The 22,284-nt window shown below is 44.9% G+C and overlaps 1 pseudogene; it reads left to right on the forward strand.

Annotated features, from left to right (window-relative positions):
* Positions 1 to 3,834: 3,834 nt before the first annotated feature.
* Positions 3,835 to 6,921, forward strand: LOC130475024 (uncharacterized protein K02A2.6-like; annotated as a pseudogene).
* The last annotated feature ends 15,363 nt before the right edge of the window (positions 6,922 to 22,284 follow it).

Here is a 22,284-nt window from a genome sequence, read left to right on the forward strand (position 1 = left end):
GGCTCGCTCTCTTTTCCGCGGCTTTCGGCGCCTGGAGACTCGGTCCGCCGGGGTCCCCCCCGCCGCCCCGGGCAGTAGCAACTGTGAGGCGAAGCTGAGCTGGCGCTCCAGCCGTTATAAAGCTCGGGGCTGCCATTCAAAGGGAAGATGACTCACCCACCCACCCACCTACCCCTGCAACGCTGCTGCTGGGGAGAGGGACCGCGCACAGCCGCGCGAAAGACGCACACGGAGGCGCGCGAGTGGACAGCCGCGGAGGACACAGGCGAAGTTCTCACTACGGGGTGTGTGTGTGTGTGCGTGCAGAGGCTATTGGGTTCGAATGAGAGTCAGAGGCAAATCTCTCCTAGCCATAGGGTTGCCAACCTCCAGGTACTGGAGGAGAAAATAGACACCCCTGTACCATTATCCAAGGGTTTAGAAGCTAGTACAGGAGCGAAACACTACATAAAGTGCAAATAGATTTATAAATTACATATGCAATTACATACATTATGAGACATTATATACACAAAAAGACCTACAAGAAGCCATTCATAAATATTCATATTTTTAAATGTCCACACAAGGTACACATTATTGTCGAAGGCTTTCACGGTCAGAGTTCATTGGTTCTCGTAGGTTATCCGGGCTGTGTAACCGTGGTCTTGGTATTTTCTTTCCTGACGTTTCGCCCGCAGCTGTGGCCGGCATCTTCAGAGGAGTAACACTGAAGGACAGTGTCTCTCAGTGTCAAGTGTGTAGGAAGAGTAATATATAGTCAGAAAGGGGTTGGGTTTGAGCTGAATCATTGTCCTGCAAAAAGTAACAAAGGTAATGTGCTGGTCATTGCAGGACAATGATTCAGCTCAAACCCAACCCCTTTCTGACTATATATTACTCTTCCTACACACTTGACACTGAGAGACACTGTCCTTCAGTGTTACTCCTCTGAAGATGCCGGCCACAGTTGCTGGCGAAACGTCAGGAAAGAAAATACCAAGACCACGGTTACACAGCCGGATAACCTACGAGAACCAAGGTACACATTCTTCTTCCACAAGCTAATCTCATGTAGAACCAATTGATGCCAATAGTAATGGAGGATACGGCCGTTTCAAATTCTTGGCAATTTAACAATTCTTCTTCAGTCCTTCCTATTACAACTGATCTCCAACCCATAGAGATTTCGCACAGCCCAACTAATGCACTTTCAGTCCATTTTCAGTGCCCCTTAACGATCGTTTGCAGGTGGATTTTGCCAGTTCACACAGTAAAATCCACCTTCAAAGTGCATTGAAAGTAGAATGAAAGTGCATTAGTTGGGCTATGTGAAAGAGCCCTAGTTCCCCTGGAGAAAATTGACACTTTGGCTATTGGACTTTAAGGTTTAATGAGCTATTAATCATTTTTACCCTGAAAAGTGTACAATAGTACTACAGAATAGTAGTACTGTGTAGATGGGGATGTGACTCAGTGGTACAACACCTGCTTTGCATGCTAGAGGGCCCCAGGTTCAATCCCTGGCATCTCCAGTGGAAAGGATCAGGTAGGAGGTGAAAGTGTAAACAAGCATGTGGATAAGGGTGATCTAGTAAATGTGTACTTGGACTTGCAGAAAGCTTTTGACAAACTCCTTAATCAGGAGCTCCTGAACAAACTTAGAATTGTTGACTTCAGTGGCTAATGGATTAGAAATTGTAAAATGACAGGATACGGGGGTAAGAGTAAATGGACAGGTCACAATGGGGTGGGGTGTCCACAAGGATGAGTACTGGGAGGGACCAGTGCTTTTTAATTTGTTCGTAAGTGATCTAGATTAAAATGCAAGCAGTGGCATGGCCAAATTTACAGATGATACCAACAGTGCAATCCTGAACTTTAAAGTCAATTGAAGCAAATGGGTTTAGAAGACTATAACTGTTTAAGATTGAACTGGACATTATTGAGAATGATGAAAAACAATGTGAATTGTAAAGAGCTCCAAAGTGCTCTCCAGACTGAGTGAACAGGAAACATCATGGAAAATGAGGTTAAATGTAGGTAACAACATGTCCTAATTTCACATATACACCAGTGTTGTATGAACTGGGGGTAACTGGTGAGAAAAGAGGTCTTGGGGATGTGGAAAATATCTCAAAGAAAATGTCTCACTCTACGGAAATGGTGAAAAAAAAAGGTAAATTCTATGCTAGGGATTATTAGGAAAGGGATTGTGAACAAAACAACTCTTTTGTAGATGCCCTTGTCTAGATCAGGGCTTCTTACATTTTTTCCTCTCATGACCCCTTTTCGGCCAAGAAATTTTTATGCGACCCGGGGTATATAGGTATATAAAATAGACTTGCCCATGCAACACAGGGGAGCTGGAAACCATTGAGCATGTATTTTTTAGATGTCCCCTCTACAAGTAAGCCCTCTTCAATATTATTGACCCTTTGATAAGGGAAATGGGCTCTGTTGATGAGGGTGAATGGCCAAAAGGTTTCTGCTGGGAGACAGCTCACCAATCACCACCCAGGTTGCAAAATATTGTGCCATAGCAATGAAGCTACATCACCTCAATGTTCCCTAATCTGTGGAAGTGTAAAATTGTATGATTCCTAATTTTGTTGGCCTTGGTTGTAAACATCTACTTTGTATCGTCAGTTTCTGTTTTATCTGTTTTATCTGGCATATTAGCCGCAAATAAAATTTATTTATTTAGGAGCTTGAGTTCTGCACGAAGGATCCTAAACCCTGCTCACCCTATTGGTCAAGCAAACGAATCCTATTGGCCCTAAGCCAACATGTCCCATTGGTCACCGAGAGGGTATTCCCCCCTATCACGGATCGGGGGGGAGTGGCCGCAGGCGGTCAGGGGGGCATATAAGCAGGGCACGTTCAGTGTGTAAGTTAGTTCTGTGCTGAAATCAAATAAAGCTGTGTTGTTGAACTCCGTCTCTGATCTTGTGAATCCTTCCCACGCGGACTTAACAGTGGCGACGAAGACTGGGGAGCGGCTTGACTGACCTGCTGACTCACTCCGCCATTCACAGTGACCGGTAGGCAGCCTGGTCCGCAACGCTGAATCACACGCCGGCTGACCCGCAGCTTCCGCCTCGCTCCGCGACCTCGCTGTGTCCAGGTGGCCGGCCCGATTGCTGATTCGCTGGATTCTCAGGAGAGACGACACATGCCGCACGATGGCCATCATTGGATTCGTAGAAGCCTTCGACATCTCCCGTCCCTGCGAGTGGGAGAGTTATGCCAACCACATTACTTTCTTCCTGTCCGCCAACTCCATGACGGATGCCGAGAAGAAGCGTGATGCCTTCCTCAGTGTTTGCGGTCCCCGTACGTTCCAGCTGGCCAAGACCCTGCTGGCCCCGGCGGCACTGAGCGCCTCGTCCTTCGACGGCATCATGAAGGCTCTGGGCGAACACTTTGCTCCACAGCCCACTCAGATGGCCCAGAGCCTGGAATTGCACTTGCGTGACCAGGATCCAGGAAAGTCTGTCGCCGAGTACCTCATGGCGCTGTGCCAGATCGCAAGGTTCTGCAGCGTCGAGGGCCTGTGCCAGCTGCGGTGACCCCCACGACTGCTGCACATGCCAGTTCGGCAATGCCCGTTGCAATGCGTGCGGTCGATCTGGCCACCTCGCCAAGGTCTGCCGTTCGTCACAGAGGCTGCCTTGCCAAGAGAAGAAGGTTGGAACTGCCCGTCCGGTCCACGCTCTCCCCGAGGACAATGACTACAAGTTCCCGTGCCTAGGCCGCCGCTACTGACGCCGCGTCCATATCCTTGCACTGCACAAGGTCCACGGCGTCGACAAGCTCTCTACCACCGTTTACATCAAGGGGACCCCCTGCGTGATGGAAGTGGATTCCGGGTCCACCCTCTCTATCATTTCTGAGGACACTTTCCAAGACCTTGCCACGCGCGCCCTGCTGCCCAAGCTGGAGCCCTCCAGTCTCGTCATCATGGATTTCCAACACCACCGTGTTCGGGTTTTGGGTGTCGCTCACGTGTCCGTGCAATACAGGTCCCTCTCCAGCCACCTGCGCCTCGTCGAGGTCGAGGTCCGCCGTGCCAGCCTACTGGGGTTTGAGTGGTTTAAAGCCCTCGGACTGAATATTACGGGCCTCCACCACCTCAGTCAGGCGTCGCTCGAATCTGTCTGGTCCGAGTTCGAGGATGTGTGGCGTGGCCCCCTGGGTTGCTACAAGGGGCCGCCTGTCCGCCTCCTCATTGACCCTGCCACCACCCCCATCCGCCTGAAGCCCCGCCGCGTCCCCTTCGCGCTCAAGGACCGGATCAACGTGGAGCTCGATCGGCTCCTCTCCCAGGGCATCCTAGTTCCAGTGCCCAACGCGAGGTGGGAGACCCCGATTGTGACTCCGTTGAAGCCGAACGGGGATGCCCGCATCTGCGCGGACTACAAGTGCACCCTAAATCGGACTCTTCAGAGTCGCGTGTACCCCGTGCCAGTCGTCAGCCACCTTCTGGCATCCCTCGCTGGGGGCCGGGTCTTCGCCAAACTGGACCTGGCCCAGGCGTATCAGCAGCTGCCGGTGGATGAGGCCTCGGCAGAGGCGCAGACCATCGTCACCCACCGGGGCGCTTTCTGGGTGACCCGCCTGCAGTTCGGGGTTAGCACGGCCCCGGGAATCTTCCAGAACATCATGGAGGACCTCCTTAAGGGCCTGCCGGGCGTCATCCCGTACTTCGATGACGTCCTGATTGCCGCTGCCTCCGAGGGGGAACTTTTGGACCGCGTCCTCCAGGTGCTCGGCCGTTTCAGAACCGCGGGCCTCACCGTCAAACGCGAGAAGTGCCAGCTGGGCCTTCCGCAGGTGGAGTTCCTGGGCTACCTCATCGATGTTGCCGGGATCCACCCGACCCCATCGAAAGTCAAGGCGATCCACAACGCTCCGCCGCCCAAGTGCAAGCAGGAGCTCCAGGCGTTCTTGGGACTTTTGAATTTTTATCACGCCTTCCTGCCCAACAAGGCGTCAGTCGCCGAGCCCCTCCACCGCCTCCTGGATAAGTCTGCTCCGTGGTCGTGGAGCAAGCCGCAGCAGCGCGCATTCGAGGCAGCAAAGGGCCTACTATCCTCGTCCAGCCTGCTCGTCCACTTCAGCGAGAAGTTGCTGGTGGTGCTGACCTGCGATGCCTCCCCATATGGTGTCGGCGTGGTCCTGCAGCACTGGTTGCCTGACGGTCGGGAAGCCCCGATCGCGTTTTACTCCAGGACTCTCACGCCGGCCAAACGGAACTATGCACAGATCGTCTGGGAGGCCCTCGCCGCCGTGGCTGGTGTCAAGAAATTCCATGACTTTGTCTACGGCCGCCGGTTCACGATTGTGACGGACCACAAGCCGTTCTTGGGGTTGTTCGTACTGGATAGCCAGATGCCGCAGATCCTGTCGCCCCGGATGCTCCGCTGGTCCATTTTTATGAACGCCTACGAGTTCCCATCAGCCTGGAAAGTCCATCGGCAATGGTGATGCCCTCAGCCGGCTGCCGCTGGACGTCTGTGACCCGGACCTGCCGCCGACGTCATACTGCTGGAGTTGCTGCCGGAAGCCCCCCTCCACATATCGGACATCGCCGCGCACACGGCTAAGGATCGCACCCTCGCCCAGGTCCTCAACTGGGTGGGGAAGGGATGGCCGACCGCCAAGCCCGACGGGGAATTCAAGCCGTTCGCCACATGCCAACATGAGCTATTGCTCAACAAGGGGTGCCTGCTCTGGGGGAGCCGCGTGGTGATTCTGGCAAAGCTGCGCACACGGGTCCTGGAGGCTCTGCACGTCTGCCACCCGGGAATCGTGCGCATGAAGGCCCTGGCTAGGAACTACGTGTGGTGGCCAGACATCGATGCTGCTGTCGAGGAGTGGGTGAGCTGTTGCCGACCTTGCCAGGAGTCACCCCCAGAGATGCCGCGCACCCTGACACAGCCCTGGAAGTCCACACACACACCCTGGTCCCGCATCCACATAGACTTTGTGGGTCCCTTCCAGGGTAAGACTTTTTTGGTTATAGTGGACTCCTACTCTAAGTGGCTGGAGGTGGTCGATGTCGGCTCTATGACCTCACGTACGGTCATCCGAGAGCTGCGCAAGGTCTTCGCAACCCATGGCTTACCGGACACTGTGGTCTCCGACAATGGGGCCCAATTTACATCCTCTGAGTTCAAGGAGTTCCTGGCCAAGAACTTGATACGCCACGCAACCTCGGCTCTGTTCCACCCCGCCACCAACGGACGGACAGGCAGAACGGATGGTCCAGACTACCAAGGATGTGTTGCGGCGCATCGACCGTTGTGACTGGGAAAGGGGGCTGGTGGATTTCCTCCTAGCTCAGCACACCACACCTAACTCTGTGACCGGGAAGAGCCCCACGGAACTCCTCATGGGTCGCCAGCTGAAAACCTTGCTCGACCGGCTGCACCCCGACCTGGCGCCTGAGTACCCAGGCCGCAAAGACTCGACCACCTATCCAAGGGTCGTGGAGCAGAACAACCCCGTGTTCGCCCGAAACTACGGGGCGGGCCCCCCTGGATCCCAGCCACGGTCCAGGACACCACCGGCCCAGTATCTTACTGGGTCGCCACCCCGGAGGGGCACATCCTGCAGCGCCACATCGATCAGCTATGCCGCTGCCCCGCCGACTTGCCGGAAGCAGCCACAGTGCCAGCGCCACTGCCGATTTCTGTCACCCGGGAGCTGGAACAACCGGAGCGACCGGAACAAACATTGCCGCTGCCAGCGCTGGACTTCCCCAACAGCCCAGCGGATGACAACTCAGCCACCGAGGGTAAGACTGATCCGGAAATGACGGATCGCCCAACGTCCCTCATCCCAGCGCTGCGCCGTTCCCAGCGGAATCGAACGTGGCCGAGCTACCTCCAGGACTTTGTGTGCTCCAAGTGCACAGTGAGGGTCACTCGGACTTAGGGGGGAGGGGTGTTGTGAATGTATATAGTTGGGGAGTAATCAAGGGAGACTTAGGAGCTTGAGTTCTGCACAAAGGATCCTAAACCCTGCTCACCCTATTGGTCAAGCAAATGAATCCTATTGGCCCTAAGCCAACATGTTCCATTGGTCGCCGAGAGGGTATTCCCCTCTATCACGGATTGGGGGGAGTGGCCGAAGGCAGCCAGGGGGGCATATAAGCAGGGCACATTCAGTGTGTAAGTTAGTTCTGTGCTGAAATCAAATAAAGCTGTGTTGTTGAACTCCGTCTCTGATCTCATGAATCCTTCCCACGCGGACTTAACATTTATGTATTATTTATAAAATAGGTATTCAAACCAAACATTTACTGATAATAAATCATAAAGAACCTTTTACTGTTGCCAATTTTTTCACAACCACTACATTCAGTTACCCACAGTTTAAGAAGCTTTGGCCTAGATCTATGTGGCAACCACATTTAGAATACTGTGTACAGTGATTATTGCCTTCATTGACTCAATGAAGGAAGCCACGGTCCTCAGTGTGCAAGAGCTGAGCAAGGCTGTTAACAATAGGATGTTTTGGAGGTCATTAATTCATAGGGTCACCATAGATTGGAAGTGACTTGATGGCACTTAACACATACACACATAAGGATAAAAGAGAGAAAAGAACTCCTGAAAGGAATGGAGGGATAAAAATGCACTAAATACATACATACATACATACATACATACATACATACATACATACATACATACATACATACATACGTGTGATTAGTACTGAGTCATCTTCATTGACATCAGATTCAGTGATGTCAATTGTGCCCTCATAATTATCTTTGTGATGTCATGAAGAAGATCACACTTTGCTATATTCACTGACTTCATTTGTGTCCCCTAATCTGTAAGTAACGACACCTTTCTAAGAACCAATTGTGCAAGCACACTCCCAAACACTATAGTTTGTGAGTACAATTCCTCTTTAAAAAGCACAGCACTTACATACACTCTCCCACTGAAATCAGTAGAACCTAAGAATGCTTTACTTAGACAGGATTGTGTTTAGGATATTTTAATTATTAATTTGTCAGGATTTAAAACAGTGCATTTGAAGGTAAAACCTAGTTTTCTTTGTGATCTTTTTACAATGCTACAGAAATAAAAGTATTCAAAGGACAAAAACAAAGAATCAGTCCCACATAATGCTAAGCAAGACTTGAACAACTGTTTTTCAGGTTTTAAACACAAATTGTTCCAGGTTGCCTCACCTAAATACAGAATATTATTTAAAGAAACAAAGAATGGGCATAGAAGCATTTCTCCACTTCTGTACAATATTCTTCAGCTAAGACCTAAAGGCAGTGGGGCAGTTTATGCTAATCCAGTGTTGGCCTTCAAGCAAAGAATGGCTTTAAGTGGTAATAAGGACATATGTCTCTAGGGAATACTGGAATAAAATGAAATACATGTGCTGTAGTCAAATGTTTCCAGCATTCAGTACCTACCAGCTTGTGATAGATCTGAACTGGTGCCATGGAGCTTGGTTACCCATAGCAAATATCCTATCGCAGAGCTTGGCCAAGTGTGCACATTTCAATATATATATTTTATTTTCTCTGGAAAATAATTTTTAAAAAAATGACATCTTTTTGGGTTCTTGGAAAAAAATGTACAGCTTGAAAATAAAGTTTAATTTAAATTTCCGTGCTTTTAATGCTTTTGTGTGGCTGTTCCTTTCCCTCTTTTACAGGGGTGTGAGCCTAGTCTTGCAGTCCTCTCCAATCTGTACCTACCCATATTGGCCACAGATGGAGCATGTCTACTCCTTCTTCAGAAGTGAAGAATAAGTGGAGGAGGGCTCATGTTCCCCAGTCAGGAGACTAATTATAATCAGGATTTTTTAAAATGGCTATGAAGGGGTGACACAATCTGTTGAGATGTGCAGGGAGGTAGTCTTCCTTTCATAGATAGCTGTCAGCTCTCACTTCCAGCATATACTTCCATCCATTAAAAATAGCTGAACACCTCTAGTCACTGAACCCAGACAACTACCTAATCTGTTCTTGGTGAACAGGGATATCATTGATGGATCAGAGCTTCTTATCTTATTAAGGGAAAGGAGGTTCCCTCAGAATTAGGGATGCCAGCCTCCAGGTGGAGCCTGGGGATCTCCCAGAATTATACTTCATCTCCAGCCTATAGAGATCAGTTCCCCTGGAGAAAAGGAATGCTTTGGAGGGTGAACTTTGTGGCATTGTACCCCACTGAGGTCCCTGTCCTCCCCATGCTCCACCCCCAAATCTCCAGGAGTTTCCCAACGGGGATCTGGCAACCCTACCCACCCATCGCTGCTGGTGGCAGGGGAGACCTGGCGATCCTACTCACAATTGAAAAGAAGGAATTTTTTAAAAGGAAAAACTGGGTCTTAAATGTGCATAGCTCTCTGTCTCCGAACTGAGTGTATTGGTGAGTAGGGTTGCCAGCTCCCGTGTGGGGGCAGGGAGTCCCCGGTCTCGGTTCCTGTTTCCCATCACAGCTCTGAGCAGCAGTAGGAGAAATTTTTTTAACAAAGGGCTACTGTGTCAATAGCATGATGTCATTTCCAGGGAAAACCAAGAAGTGATGCCATGCCTCTAGAAATCACCGGAAACTTTATGTCAGTTCCTAGACAGGCATGATGTCTCCTCTGTGTTTCCATTGCCAACAGAAACAAGCTGGCCTTATGAACTGGTTGAACCAGCAGGGCTCTCTGTTTAGCTCAGGGCTGAGGCCCCTGTTCCTGTGCTTTTTCTAGCCAAGGTTTAGCTCTTACCCTGCAAAGTATATTCTTAGGTAGTGATCTGGCTCAGTAGCTGGAACAGAGGCCTGCCAGCCTGGCACTTCTCTGTCAATGAGTTGCCTCCTCAAAGATCCAGGGGTGCTGGTTCTGGAAGAAGCTCTAGGTCTGGGTGGTAGGGTTGCCAAACTCCAGGTAGGGCCTGGACATCTGGAATTACAACTAACCTTCAGAGTACAGAGGTTAATTCCTCTGGAGAAAATGAAGGGTTTGGAGGGTAGATTGTATGGCATTATACCCCCATGAGGTCCCTCCTCTCCTCAAACCCTCCCCTCCCCAGACTCCACCCCCAAATCTCCAGGAATTTCCCAACCTTGAGTTGGTAACCTTAGGAGGGGGTCAAATATTGTGCGGTGTCCTCTGAGCCTCCCGTTCTACCCCCCAAGGTGCTCTCTGACTCATTCTGGTCATCTTCTGAGAAATCAAATGATAGATTTATTTCTTTGATAGATTTATTTCTATCTCTTCCCATAGGGTTCAGATTCTGAAACATTTAAATTGAAAAATAACATTTTCTCTCTAACATGGCATTCCTGTTGTACTAACAATTCCTACAATTCCTGCTGTATTAACAAAAAATAAGCCTTCTAGCTTTTCTCAAATGGCTTCTTGTGCTGGGCTCTGGGATACAAATAGAACTCCTGGGTACATCGGGGTTTCACAATTCATTTCAGTATTCAGGGCATGAACTCCACATCTGGGTCATGGATTTCCATTGCACATACGGAGGTGTTTCCAACCCTGCAGCAAATGATGTCTCTACTCTGGTGGATTGCATATTTGAGTTTTGAGCTTTATATTGGGCTGCAGTCATGTTGTTCACATTGAGAAATCCACTACTGGACGAGATTTGTAGTTTATTAATGATCTATTAAAGGTATAATTGCTTTGGATTTTTGTCCTTACTTGAATGTACTGATTCAGCACATCCAGTCCTTGGAAGCCCAATAATAACTATGCTATTGCATCCCTCCTAGACCAAAGAACAAACTGAGAGAATCACAAGGTCAGTGCTGATGGTAGTCAGTGCTTCTAGAAAAAAAAAGAGATTCTTGGGCTCAAGTCTGTCTGGAAACCCTTGCTTTTAGGTGTGATTTGGGTGTCCTTCCACTAATCCATGATGTGTAATCTGTCTCTATAATTCCTTGTAGTCTTTTATGCATGGCTGTTTCCTTCGATGTCACCCCTCTGACAACTTTGGGTCTTTGTTGTGATTACGCATGCTGTTTCCGATGGTCAAAGGTCGCCTCACTCTCCCCCTGCGTTCCCCCATGTTTTGCCCACATTTTCAGGGACATGTTTTATCTCAAATTGGAAAAAGCGGGCAAAATGTAGTGGGAAATGCAGGGGGAGAACAAGGTGACCTCTGACAGTTGGAAATGGCATGCATAATCAACAGAAAAGACCCGAAGTCGTCGGAGGGGTAACCGTGAAGGAAACAAACATGCATCAAAAGCCCATGTGTATAAAGTTCTGTTAAGTCACAGCATACTTATGGTGACCCTTATGGGGTTTTCAATTCCTTAGGGGTGAACAAATACTCTCTGAATGCAGGAATCCTGGTACAAATGAAACCATGGGTGGGTGCATGCTGCAAAGAGGAACTTTGCAAAACAGCATATAAACAAATAAACCCCACAACAACAATATGTGTAGAAAGGTATCTCTCTCTTTTTTTGGGGGGGGGGATACAACTTCCCTATCTCTGAGTTTGAAGGGAAAAATGTTTACCAGCACAAAAACAAGCCAGGCTGATGCTTGTTTTATATAAGTCTCAATGAACCTACGATTTTAGTGCTCCAGAACTATTCTTGCAGCAAGCAGCAGTGTACACTTTTTCCTTCCAGTATGACTATATCTTCTTCATACACATGTATCAGCATTCCAAATATTTTTCAAAATTGTAAATTTAATATGAAATGGTTTATTTTCTTCTTATTTGAAGGTTTCTGTAATTAAACATTGTCCTTGATGTAAATTGGTTTGAAAGATGAGGCATAAATGAAGTAAATTAAGTTAAATTTAAAGTACAGATTTTAAATATAGATGGAACAAGAGGGGACTCACAAGAAACTTGCGGGGAAGGGGCATTACCCCCACCTTTTCCCCCTTCCATTCTCCCCCTTCTTCTCTGCCTCTCACTTTCCATCCTGCCACCCCTTCTATTACTCTTTTCTCTCTTTCTGCCACCCTACCCCAACTCTCTTTCTTTCTCTTTCTGCCCCATTATCCCAACTCTTTCCTTGCCCCAGCACTCTCTCTGTCCCCTGCCCCAGTTCTGTCTTCCTCTTATTGTCCGTACCCCAGCTCTCTCTCTTTTGCTTTTCCCTTCTGCCTCACTCTCGCTTAGGGTGCCAACGTCCAGGTACTAGCTGCCGATCACCTGCTATTACAACTGATTTCCAGTCGATAGAGATCAGTTCACCTGGAGAAAATGGCCACTTTGGCAATTGGAATCGATGGCGTTGAAGTCCCTTCGCTCCCCAAACTTCCTCAGGCTCCACCCAAAAAACCTCCCGTTGGTGGCAAAGAGGGACCTGGCAATTCTACTCTTGCCAGCTCACCCAGAACCACTCCAAGCAGGCATGGCAAGCCCCCCCCCCACAGACAGCCCTGCTCTTGCTGCCTTGCCCAGAGCTGCTCCAGTACCCCAAGTTTGAAGAATCATCTGTTTGGGGTAAGTGTGCCCTCTATCTGTGGATTTAAGTATCTGCAGATCGGGGGCAGAGTTGGGAATTAGATATATAGTTAGGATTACATGGTAGTTGATACCATAGCATTCAGATGTTCTCCCTTCTCTTAAGTAAGTAATTTATGGAACAGATTATTTTCAGCATCAAGAATATGATGATGAGTATTACATGTGCTTTTAAGTATAACAAAATAAGATACAGTTCTTAAAAGTTCAGCTTCTTTTGCATCTAAGAGTGCTCCCTATTTCTGGATTTTCAATACTGTCATCTGTTCTTTATCAAAATTATTATCTGAAAATTGCTCAGGAGTCTTTGGTGAGGGACATGGTCAAAACCTACCAGGAATTCAAATAAACAGTGTCTACCTGCTCATTCCTTTCCACATGTTTATTGACACTTTCAAAAACTCTAAAAGGTTAATGTGACAGGACTGACCTTTACAGAAGCCATGGTGGTGTTTATTCAGCAGGGCTTGTCCTTCTATCAGCTTGACAATTTTATCTTTAAGAATGCTTTCCATCAATTTACCTGGAACAGATGTTAAGCTAACAAGGCTGTTATTTATTTATTGGTTTTATACCCCTCCCTCACTCCCCGGCCAAAGCCTGACTCAGGGCAGCTCACAACATGCAATCCATACAATAAAATCAATTAAATACAATAAAAACTTTGCAATAAAATTATAAAATATGCAATCTCAGAAAAAAACAGAATGGATAAAATAGGCAATGGTGTTCATGAAACAAAAAAACAAAGAAATCGCTGTGGCTTACCAGCAGCCAGGGCCCCCATATAGTTACTGCCTTAATATAGAATATAGTAGGGGAGAGGGTAGTTAGGCCAGGTCAGATGGAAACTGTTATCTGTCCTCAGCCGTAGGCCTGATGGAATAGCACCGTTTTACAGGTGCTGTGGAATTGTTTTGAGATCCTGCAGGGCCCAGGTCTCGTTGGATAAGGAGTTCCACCAGGCTGGAGCCAGGGCTGAAAAAGCTCTTTGAGCTGGGGACGACCAGGAGATTATTATTTGCTGAATGCAAAGCTCGCTGAGGGGCATACCAGGAGAGACGATCCAGCAGATATGTAAAATAGAAAGGAAAAACAACGGGTCAAAAGTATAATAGTTAATAACCAAACATCACAAAACCCTAAAGAAATTGCAGAGAAAGCGACCAGAAATGGGTTAGATTTGAAAACAAGATCAACAGTGACATAGGAAGATTTGGTATTTTCTCAAAAGTTATAAGTAAAGATTTAAAATTAACCATAGGGCCCAGACACTCAGCACTAGAGGTATGGAGTAAATGGCAACCTTTATGGCTAGGAAGGACTTCAAGATGGGCACCGCTAGAGACTATGCACACCAAAACGAGGGAATGTAAATAGTGGGAAATCCTAAGGTCAAAAGGATATTATAGACTGGGAGATATGTACAGAGGAGGAACCCTAAAACCTTTACAGGAGATAGTAGAAGAGATAGGCAAGCAATATTGGTTAAAAACAACAGGCCTCTACAGAAGGGTTAAAATGATCAATGATAAAGGGGAAATATGGTCAGAGGAACCAATGGAAGAAATATATATATATATATATATATATATATATATATATATATATATATATATATATATATATATATATATATATAAATAAAAATAAAAACTAGGATTGGCAGGAAAAATTTATAGAAAAATGATATCAAAGATAAGACAATATCATATTTACAAAAAACTTGGAGTAAGGAAGGTCAGATATCAGAAAACACAGCAGGTAAAATTATGAAAGGATTAGAGGAAATTAAAGTGATTAAATTTAATGAGTTGGAACATAAATTTTTTACAAAATGGTAAAAAACACCAGCGCAATTAGCGAATATGATTCCGGGACTAAGCCCCATGTGCTGGCATTGTAGACAATCTAAAGGATGGTTCTCCCACATGTGGTGGGATGCCCAGAGGTTAGGGATTTTTGGACACAAATACTAAAAATTATAAGGAGAATATGTAAAGTACCCTTAACCATAGATTTTAAGCTAATGTTAATGAGTATAACAGGGAACTTGGCGGTAAACAAGAGGGATCAAGCCACGTTCAAGGCTATGTTATTAGCAAGCAAAGCAGTAATAGCTCTGGGTTGGAGGGATAAAAGCAAATGGACTATAGAAATCTGGCACAACTATTTGTTTGAATGTATACAGTCGGATATCGTTGAGATGTTGCATCAGAAGACTTCATGGGAAGATAAGAACAGGGAAATCAGGAGTAGATGGAAGACCTACTTAGAGTTGATATCAATGGAAGGAAGAAAAGACATTTGGTGGAAGATCCAGACTTTGTGCCCGTGGCTGGGGTTAAGAGACTAAAAATTACAAGGAGAAGGAGCGGGGATAGGGAGGGGGATGGAAGGGGTGGGAAGGGAATGAGAAAAATACGATATACAAACAATGTATGTTGAATAAATAATATATATTAGAAACTTGTATAAAAAGAAATAATAATAAAAAAAGGTTGGCAAGGAGGTCGTGGCAAAGCGACAAGACTTTATCTGCAAAAAAGTGGGAAAAAATTCAAAGATTCTCCATTTCCTTTGTTAAGATGAGAGGTATATTCAGTACTCTCCAATCCTCTGGTAAAGAGGCTGATTTTAGGGACGTTGCATATTTTAGAAGATCAGCAATGTCACATTTGAGTTCTTTAAGAACTCTAGCATGGATACTATCTGGTCCTGGTGATTTGTTAGTTTGCAGTTTGCCTATTAATTCTGGAACTTTCTCACTTTTCACTGCTGTTTGGCTAAGCTCCACATTCTCCCTTCCTGAAAGCATCCATTCGGAAACAAGTATTTATCTTATATCTTCAGCAGTGAAGACAGAAGAGAAGAATTCATTTATTTAGCTTCTCAGCAATTCCCTTATCCTCCACTAGTTCTCCTTCAATTCCATTATCATCTAATGGTCCAACTGCTTCCCTAGCTGGTTTCTTGCTCCTAATGTATTTAAAGAATTTTTTATTGTTCATCTTTATACTTTTAGAGATAACGTTCCTTAAAATCCCCTTTTGCATCCCTAAAGATCTGCTTGTATTTCCTTTGTGCAAGTTGGTGTTTGTTTTTGTTTGTCTCATTTGGGTAAGCCTTCCAGTTTCTGAAGGAAGCCTTTTTCACTCTTTCATCACCCTGCTTGTTAGCCATGCTGATTAACTAAAATCATAGAATCACAGAGTTGGAAGGGACCACCAGGGTCATCTAGGCCAACCCCCTGCACAATGCAGGAAATTTAAAACTACCTCCCCCCACACCCCCAGTGACCCCCACTACATGCCCAGAAGATGGCCAAGATGCCCTCCCTCTCATGATCTGCCTCAGGTAATAGAATCAGCATTGCTGACAGATGGCCATCTAGCCTCTGCTTAAAAACCTCCAGGGAAGGAGAGCTTACCACCTCCCATGGAAGCCTGTTCCAGTGAGGAATCGCTCTAACTGTTAGAAAATTCTTCCTAATGTCTAGACGGAAACACTTTTGATTTAATTTCAACCCGTTGGTTCTGGTCTGACCTCCTGGGGCAACAGAAAACAACTCGGCACCATCCTCTATATAACAGCCTTCAAGTACTTGAAGATGGTTAACTCTTAGATTTTGTACTACCTTTCTTGACCTGTGGTATACATTCTAACTGAGCCTCTAGTATTGAGGTTTTGAGTAACCCTCAAGCCTTTTCAAGACATTGGACCCTCTTGACTGTTCCTTTCAACTTCTTTTTTTACCAGCTGTCTCATTTTAGAGAAGTGTCCTCTTTTGAAATCAAACATGATCATGTTGGAACTCCCTGGCACTTTTCCACGTGCATGTAAATTAAATTTGATGCCATTGTGATCACTATTTTCAATTGGTTCAACAACTTCCACATCTCTCACTAGGTCCTGGGCGCAGCACTACTGACGATTAAATCCAGGTTCACTTCCCTGCTGATCTATTCCATGACCAGCTGTTCCATGGCACAGTCATCTAGGGTATCTAGAACTTTTACCTTTTTGGCATGACTGGAACACACAGGCTATATGAGGGTAGTTGACATCACCCATTATTACAACTCCTCCTTTGGATGACTCCCATATTTCATTTTTCATCTCAAGATCACCCTGAATATTTTGAACAGGGGGCTGATAGCATGTCCCCAGTACTAAATTACTTTTGGGGCCTAGTATAGTCACTGAGTCTGAAATGCCCTGTTCTAGTCCTCTTTTAGTTTATTTCCAGTTGTTAGGTCCTCAGTCCACTCTCCCTTACACACACAAGGATGCAGTACATTCACTTGATGAAAAAATGGAAGACAGTAGATTAGGGAATCAGGGCACAATAATGTTAGAGGATGGCCCAGTTGCCAAAAGTTTGAGAAACACTTGCTTATATCCCAAAGATTATTCTAGTTATTGGGGCTTTTTAAGGACTAGCCCTGCCGTATTTAGTAAGACTACCAGGTTACTTGAGATAGAAGAGAATCAACTCTTCAAAGTCTCTTGTCATCAAAAGGAAGAAATTTTGCACATTTCTGTTAAGTGGGTTATGATTACTTATCACACTTTCACTTTGCATTTGTTAATGACCGTAAACTTCTCTCATCAACCTGTTTTTGTTTAAATGAAGGAACTACAATAACGTCATTTCCCCGCTTCCATTGAAAATCAACTCGAACATATCCTGACCTTTTTTAGTGTGTTTCTGTTGATCAAGGCTAGAGAAGGAAAAGGCAGCATTCAAATGCGTGTGACTCAAATGCTATGTGGGGAGATGCTCAGTTGAAGATGATCCCCATCTTAACTATGTTGATCCTACAATTTACCACACTGCTGGAAAAGCTTGGCCTACCACCTGTTTAATAGAAAGAAAGTAACAGAAAGAAAGGTTAAATTGAGCAGCAATGTGCTATTCTAGCAAATATTGTGTAAGGAGGAATGCTCTTCTGTATAGTATTGTCCTTGAGTGCATCTGAAGGACATGTATGACAGAATGCATTTAATTGTCCATAAAAGAGACAACAAAAGTAGGAATTTTATTTACACTGATGGATACAACTCGTATTTTGAATTGAACTTGTTGTGTTTGCATGTTTTATACTACAAAGCATTCTAGTTTCTTTGTGAGATTCAAAAGATATGAAGTCCCCTGGATCGTTTTCTGATACCTTAATGTAAATGTGTTATCACACATATTCTTTTTGACTGTGTTCTGGTGCTGGACCTAGCTTTCCCACCAGTGTAGTAAACTGTAGTATCAAAAATGGTTAAGAATGGGATCATTTTCAACTTAGCCTGGTATTTCGGCCATATGCATTTTTATGGGATTGAATTAAGTGGAACAGGTAAAAATCTTCCCGCTTTTCTTTTTCTTCCACTACCCCCCTATTCCAGTCCACCAAAATCTGCACATGTATCTTTTATTAAATTTAATGTCTTTTGCAAAGTGTTCTTCAGCCATTGCTTGACTTGTCATTTCACAAATTAATAGGTTGGACCAATGGGCTTTTCAGCTGATAAAACAGGAATGAGAAATCCCCTTGGCCCAACAAAAAAATCCTGTACTAAGGATCATGGGACCCTCATAGACAAATGTCATGTGAGATGGGGGCTGTAGAAAGGAGGGGAATTAGGCAGGATTTAATGAAAAAGCTTGTTGTATCTAATCCTATATATGGTTTGCCAGAGATTGTGACCTGTTGTATGTTCCTTGATTAAATACGATTCCTATTTACCATCATCATTATTATTTAGCTTATTTATAGCCTGCCTTTCTCACTGAGACTCAAAGCAGATTACAGAGAACGGATAGAGGGACAGAGAGAGAGGTAATCATATGGTATAGACATCAGATGGATAATGCAATAGGAGTAGGAAAACAAAATTGACCAAAGTGAGCAACAATGTGATCACAGAGTACAACATATATAATAAACAAAGCAGTTGAACAATACAATAGAACTAGGAACACAAAAATAAAATGTCAGTGTGAACAGTCAACTGCCCAGGCCAATATAGTATGAGCAATGCAGAATGTGGGATTACATATACATTTCTCATACTGTCACCCTTTCAGATTGGTTTGTTCATTTTCTTATCTATTTATTTATTTATTTATCTGTCTGTCTGTCTGTTCTATTTGAACCATTAGTGGTGTAAAATGATTTCAAAGCTTCCTGATGAAATTTGATTCCAATTGCAGATTTCTTTCAGCGAATGTTCTTATTTTTCAGGCACATTTTTCTTGTAAAAGCAAATATTACTGTACAACTTTTCCCAGCCAATTTTTGCAAACACATGCATATTGTTATCTTAATTTGTTCTTTATATCCTGTTTTTTAATTTTATGTTGTTCCAATAGAGCTTTCCTAGGGACTTCATCAGACTGAATCTCTGTGTGGTGCTCTGAAATCCTTAAATCATAGGATAAAGAGAAGTGAAATTTTCATCCTCTGTTATGAACACAATATTTTTTAAAAATGGTTGTAATTCAACAGGTAATGGTTTGTAATTCAACAGGTTCAGTCTCTATTAAAGACATGCTCTGCTGAAATGGATGGAGGTTGGGTGACAGTCATCATGCCTGTTGAGCAGAAATATTTTCTGCTTAGATTCAGCTTAGGTCCAATGCACATAAACTTAGCACCCAAGTGCATACAATGCTCCTCCAGTACTAAACAGCACTAGTAAATTCCCCAGTCATCTTAAATTTCATCTACTGGCTGGCAATGTTTTAAACAACGTGTTCAGCATTTTGCTGAACTAATGTCAAGTGACTGTTACCTCTGATAGCCAATGATGCTTAGCATGTCCATCTAATCAGCATTCTGACAAAGAGCTTGTCTATATAATTAGGATAATTAACTAGATGTGGATATAAGGATGAAGCTCGCTGTCTGAACTGCATGCCTAGGGTTGTCCTTCTCCAAGCATTTTACAGATGCAAATTGATGTGATTAGCTGAAACTGCCCCTTTAGTCTTCTTTTGCTGATTAAGGGTCAGAATGACATACATCAGACCAACATATAATTGTCTGTATCTGTAAAACAATAGCCTGTATTAGACTTTTGTAATTTTGTATGGAACAGTTTATTCACTGGCAACTAGCACTTACAAATGAATCTGAATTGTGATTTCGATGCTGGACCAGTGTTTTTAAGTTCAACTAAATCAGCAGATTGCCCTGACCTGGATGGCCCAGGCTAGCCTGATCTTGTCAGATCTCAGAAGCTAAGAAGGGTCAGCCCTGGTTAGTATTTGGATGGGAGACCACCAAGGAATACCAAGGTTGCTAAGCAGAAGAAGGTACTGGCAAACCACCTCTGTTAGTCTCTTGCCATGAAAACCCCAAAAGGGGTCGCCATAATTCGGCTGCGACTTGACGGCACTTTACACACACACAAATCAGCAGATTGCAGTGGGATTACCCATCACATGTTTAGTTTATTAATATGAAGGAATCACTTATATAAAAAATGGAGTCTCAAACAGTTAGTAAACTGATAATTGTAATAATGTATTTTAAATTACAGTTCAGGATGCCTATGTAATGCATGTTCATCTGTGTAGAACTGATCATCTGTGTAGAAAATATAGCACAGGATTCAACCTTCAGTTGGAAAACCCTCAGTTAATAGCTCTTTTTAACCTCTTGTGTTATACTATTCATAATTTAGAATGTATCTAAAACATGCTATGAGGTTTTTTTCCCCTATATGCAAGAAATTTAAACGATGAACAGAATAAGGTATGCTTATTGACCCTGTGCCTTGGGTGACTAAGGGAATGGTCTGCAGAACAAAGTGAGCGCCAAGAAATCCACAAGGATAGAATACAAACCGCTGCTTTATCAGGGGAATTATGAGAGGAAAGCAAATGCTATTTGAGGGAGGGCATGGGCTAAGGGGAGAGGACTGTCTAGAGGCAGTCTTGCAAGTTTATATAATTGTTAAACAGTTTTTACCACTCCTTACATGCTTTTCTTCCTGGTGGAGATCCAAAGCAGCTTACATCATCATTCTCCCCTTTTCCATTTTATCATCACAACACCCCTGTGATGTAGGTTAGGCTGAGAGAGAGTGGATGGCCCAAGGTCACCCTGCAAGCTTCCACAGCGAAGTGGGGATTCCAGCCAGGCAGCCCAATCCTGAAGGAGAGGGGAAATGGCTGAGGAGCCAGTGTGACTTCTGTGCCAGTGTAGATGCCACTTACGCTGACTAAAGCGGCACCTATGCTGGCGCAGGTCCACTTACGTCAGTGGCAGGGAGCAGCATGGCAGCGCCTTGCCTGGGCACCGCCGCAGACTCTGCAGGAGCGTAGCTCTGGCAAAGGGGGTCGTACTGGTGCCAAAGGGGGCATTCCTAGGCCCATTTGCTCCGGGAACGGCCCCTTTTGCAGGTGCCAAGTTGCACCTGCAAAATTGGTGGTGCAGCCCCAGGAAACCCTATGGAGCAGTTTCATGTTTTTTTTTTAAAAAACAACAGCAATTTTTTGCTTGCTGCACCATCCCCGACCCCACTCCCACGTCCCCTCCTCATACTGGATTGCACTGCAAGGTTCCCAGATCCACTACACCATGCTGGCTCTATTAAAAATGCAACAAAAACTAGAAGTCATCAAGACCACAATTTTAACTTTGCGCACAGAAATAGAACAGGAAACTTTCAACTTACTCCATAAGCTATCTGAAATAGAATAGCTCTAACCTTTTTCTAAAGACAGTTGGGCATGTTACATTTCTCAGAAGGACGGCCCTGGGTTGGGTGTTGTGAAGTTCCATGCTTCCCAGGGGTTTGTGAGCCCAGTTCAGATCAGGACTTTCCTGCATGGGCTTGGACATTTCCTGAGCCATTTTGGACATGGATATCCTGGAGGTTACTCGTAAGAAAGAACAGCACGTGGTCCAAATTTAACTCTATATTGACAACAAATTGACACAAAGTGCAGACTGTGCAAAACAGTGAAAACAACTTCCTATAACTATCTAACTACACAATACAACAATAAAACGTACAAAAACAACAGTACAATACAATGTGTGATAGGAGTAACACCCCTTCAAAAGTCCGATGCAAACGGGACCTGTAACACAGTCCTATATAGTGTAGAGAAGGCTCCTAGCTATTATGAGATTTTATTACACCGGGGTGGATTCCTTATAGACCAGGCTCTTAAGCTTTACATTAGTAAAGTCATCATTAGTAAGATCATTCCTCACTTATTGTATGGCATTGAAATACGGGGGTGGAAAGAACAAACTTTATCCAACTTGGAAGTCACTCAGAATATGTTCATGAGGCGCATCTTGGCTTTACCAAAAGGAACACCAGCAGCCCTTGGGCAGAACTTGGCCTTCCCTCAATGAAAGCTCGAGCTCAGTTCATCATCCTGAAAACAGTGAAAAAATATAACTTAAAAAACACTGATTCATTCAGTAAAAGCAGTTTTCACCTACTGCAAAATAGGGATATTGAGCGATCCAAATACCTTGGTAATATCATCTCCCATTTTTCCATCCCAGATGATATGCTCCGGTCTTCAGAGAGCAATTCAGAACTACGAGGTTGGATTTATAAAGAAGATGCTTCAATTGATAACCATCTAGTTGCCCATACAAAATTCACCCCATGGTTTAAACTGATTACAAAAGATCATTTCAGAGCCTCATATTTGGCAGACATTACAACATACAGCCTCAGAGCAGCCCTCACATCGTTACGTTTTCAAACCATGCCCACGGAGCTCCCTGCAGGCCGTTTTTAAAAAATACCACTGGCTCAACGCATTTGTTTATGCGGGGCTTCAGTGGAAGATCTCC

This window comes from Euleptes europaea, chromosome 1 (genome assembly GCF_029931775.1).
Source record: "Euleptes europaea isolate rEulEur1 chromosome 1, rEulEur1.hap1, whole genome shotgun sequence".
NCBI lineage: Eukaryota > Metazoa > Chordata > Lepidosauria > Squamata > Sphaerodactylidae > Euleptes > Euleptes europaea.